The sequence below is a fragment of the Neovison vison genome, chromosome 8, assembly GCF_020171115.1.
Source record: "Neovison vison isolate M4711 chromosome 8, ASM_NN_V1, whole genome shotgun sequence".
NCBI classification, from domain to species: domain Eukaryota; kingdom Metazoa; phylum Chordata; class Mammalia; order Carnivora; family Mustelidae; genus Neogale; species Neogale vison.
This window is the reverse complement of record NC_058098.1, coordinates 111,917,611-111,921,433: the sequence shown is the minus strand read 5'-3', so window position 1 is coordinate 111,921,433 and position 3,823 is coordinate 111,917,611. Positions and strand designations below refer to the sequence as shown.

The 3,823-nt window shown below is 36.9% G+C and overlaps 1 pseudogene; it reads right to left on the bottom strand.

Moving 5' to 3' along the window:
• Positions 1–1,912: 1,912 nt before the first annotated feature.
• On the bottom strand, positions 1,913–2,064 carry LOC122916606 (annotated as a pseudogene).
• Positions 2,065–3,823: the final 1,759 nt, after the last annotated feature.

Genomic DNA, 3,823 nt, shown 5'->3' with positions numbered 1-3,823 from the left:
CAATTATAAATATTCACCCAACATGGGAGCACCCATATATATAAAGCAGCTAAAAACAAACATAAAGGAAGAAATTGACAGACAATAATAGTAGGGGACTTGAATTCCCCACTTATATCGATGGACCATCCAAACAGAAAATCAACAAGGAACCAATGGTTTGGATGACACATTGGACCAGATGATATAACAGGTATATTCAGAACATTTCATCCTAGAAAAGAATGCCCATTCTTTTTAAGTGCCCGTGAATCATTCTTCAGAATAGTTCACATGTTGGGCTACAAAAAAAGCCTCAACAAACTCAAGAAGATTGAAGTCCTACCATGTTGTCCTTTCCAGCCACATGCTATGGAACTAGAAATCAGCCATTAAAAAAAAAAATCTGGAAAGAATATAAATACATGGAGGTTAAATAACATGTTACTACATAATAATGGGTCAATTGTGAAATCAAAGAGGAAATGAAAAATATATGGAGACAAATGAAAATTACAACATAGTAGTTCAAAAATCTTTGGGATGCTGTAGAAGCTGTTCTAAGAAGGTAGTTTATAGCAATATAGGCCTACCTCAAGAAACAAAAATCTCAAACAACCTAACCTTATAGCTAGCTAAGGGAGTGGGGAAAAAAAGAAAACCTAAAACCAGTAGAAGAAAGGAAATAAAAATTAGAATAGTAATAAATGAAATAGAAACTAAAAACACAATAGAAAAGATCAACAAAACTGGGAGTAGTTTATTTGAAAAGATCAACAAAACTGGCCAGAGTCATTAAAACAAAACAAAACAAAACAAAACAAAAAACCTAAAACAAAAGTAGAAATGAGAGAATAAATAAGACCACAGAACTCCAAAGAATTATAAAAGCATATTTTGGGGCACCTGGGTGGCTCAGTGGGTTAAGCCACTGCCTTTGGCTCAGGTCATGATCTCAGGGTCCTGGGATCGAGGCCCGCATCGGGCTCTCTGCTCAGCAGGAAGCCTGCTTCCTCCTCTCTCTCTTTGCCTGCCTCTCTGCCTGCTTGTGATCTCTCTCTGTCAAATAATAAATAAAACAATAAATAAAATCTTTAAAAAAAAATAAAAGCATATTTTGAAAGGCATATGCCAATAAATTGAACAACCTAGAAGAAACGGATAAGCTCCTAAAAACCTATAACCTCCCAAAACAGAAGTAGGAAGAAATGGAAAATTTGAACAGAGTATCAACAATGCAACTGAACAGTAATCAAAAAATTTCTGACAAACCATAGCCCGGAACCATACGGCTTCAGATGATTCTAGCAAACATTTACAAAAGTATTATTATCTATTCGTCTCAAACTACTAGAAAAATAGAAGAGGAAGGAAAGCTTCCAGATTTATTCTGTGAAGGCAGCATCACCTTGACACCAAAACCACTTAAAGACACTATAAAAAAAAGAAAACCACAGGCTAATATACTCTGATGAACACAGATGCAAAAATCCTCAGCAAAATATTGGTAAACCAAATCCAATGATATATTTTTTAAAAATTGTTCACCACAACCAAGTGGGATTTATTCCTGAGGAAGAAGGGGTGGCTCAATACTTGCCAATCAACAGGCTACATCACATCCAGAGAAAGGATAAAAAAAATTATCATTTCAATAGATGCAGAAAAAGCATTTGAGAAAGTACACTATCCCTGCATGATAAAAATCCTCAACAAAGTAGATTTAGAGGAAACAAGACTCTATCTGAAAAACTCACAGCTAATGGCATACTCAGTGGTGAAAAACTGAGAGCTTTTCCCCTAAGGTCAGGAACAAGACAAGGATGTACCCTCTCACCACTTTTATTCAAGGTAGTACTGGAAGTCCTGTTTTTATTTTCCCATCTTCAGTTTGTAAAAGGAAACTCTCACGGTAGTGACTGACATTTATCTTGCTCAAGGCTTGAACTCTTCATACTATCCTCATCTAGGTTGTTGTCCGACATACATACTGGTCAATAGAGATACTCTTAAGAGTTTTTCAATTAGCAATAATCGCGCCTCGGATAAACCTCATTGGCTACGATACTGCCGCTGGATGTAAATATTGGTTTACTTGATGATTATCCATAATGGGACATCCAGGTCTCAACCCAGAAGGCCTCCAATCACAGAACTAACGTCACTTGAGAACTCCCTTGGAATTACACACCCTAGTCTCTGGAATGAATTCATCTCTTAGCAGAGAAAATGCTTAGTCTATTGGATCCTTAATTTGGTACCAGAGTGAAAGATTTTACTTATTTGTGAATTTTGTTCTCACCTTCCAACTCTGCTTCCATGGCAGTATTCTGTCCATCAAAACACCCATAGTGAAAAACAAACAAACGAACAAACAAACACCCATAGTGTATCGTAGTATACAGTTGGGGTCCTGTTTTGCTCACTTTAACTTGAGTCTTCCGTCTAGGTGGCTTATCAGATGCCACAATTTCTCTGAAACTGGGGATTTTCTTTGATCCCCATAAATTTTTCCATAATAAGGTACTGATTTGAAACCTGTATCCCCATTGTCATTTGCCAAATCCTGGGTGTCCTGGGCATCCTAGTTTGCTGGTGTTGTATTTTCTTAATATCACACTCCATGCACTTGTCTCAGTGTAATTCAAAGGTTCTAAATATGGTACATTAGCTATATCGGGGAATAAGGTTGCAGATATAAGGACTCCCAGTTAAATATAAATTTCACAAACACATAACTTTTAGTATAAGTATGTTCTGTAATATCTGGGACATACTTAAACAACAGATTATTCTTTTAATATTTTATTTATTTATTTGAAAGAGAGATAAACAGAGCATGAGGAGGCAGAGGGGGAGGAAGAAGCAGACACTGCACTGAGCAGAGAGCCCTAAGCAGGGCTGTATCCCAGGACCCTGAGATCATGATGTGAGCCAAGGCAGATTCTTAACCAGTTGAGCCACCCAGGTGCCCCTAAAAATGATTCTTTGTATCTTTATCTGTAGAACCTATTAACTCTACTTGTGAAAGTTTTTTAAAAAATGCTTGTACCTAAGTTGTACCCTCCTATACATACTATATCATTTACCCTCCTATATCAAGATTTTTATGTAATTGGCCTGTAGTGGGTTCTAAGCCAAGTATTTATATAAACATTCCCCTAGTGGTATTAATGTGTAGCCAGAGTTAAAACAATTTCTCTAATTGTTTAAGACTGAAATCTTCCCAATAGCCTGATCTACCACAGTGGGTCTCATCTTATCCTTAGACCCTGATTTTTCCTGGGCTACCCATCCATCCATCCATCCATCCACCCTTCCATCCTCTCATTCATTTAATCATTCAGTACAAAAGTACCACCCTAGGTCAAGCATATGGCTTTGGCTTAATTTCCTGAACATCTTCATAAGACAATTTAGTAAAATAACCCCCCAGAAGTAGTCAAGGAGGACTTCTATACTCTGGCATATGAGGGGGAAAAATAAATCTTCTATTGGTTCTAAACTCATCTTTAATTCCATTTAATCAGTTACATAAAGACAATAGTTTATTCAGTGTTTCTCATTATTAGTAGATCAAAAGGAAATGCCCTCTCCTGGTCAGAGATTTAGTCCTAAATTCAAATAAGCAGTCTTGATGCAAAGTAATTACCCTTAAAGCACTTCACCAATTAAACACATGTTATTCCTAAGAGATTCTCATATACAGCATGTAAGCGATCATTTGTCATCTTGCCAGTTGGAGGAAATTAATCCCAACTTTGAACAGTGGCTTGCTGTCTTGTGCCTGCCATGGATATAGTGCTACAATGTCATTACAGTGGAATGAAGGGGACACTGTGTA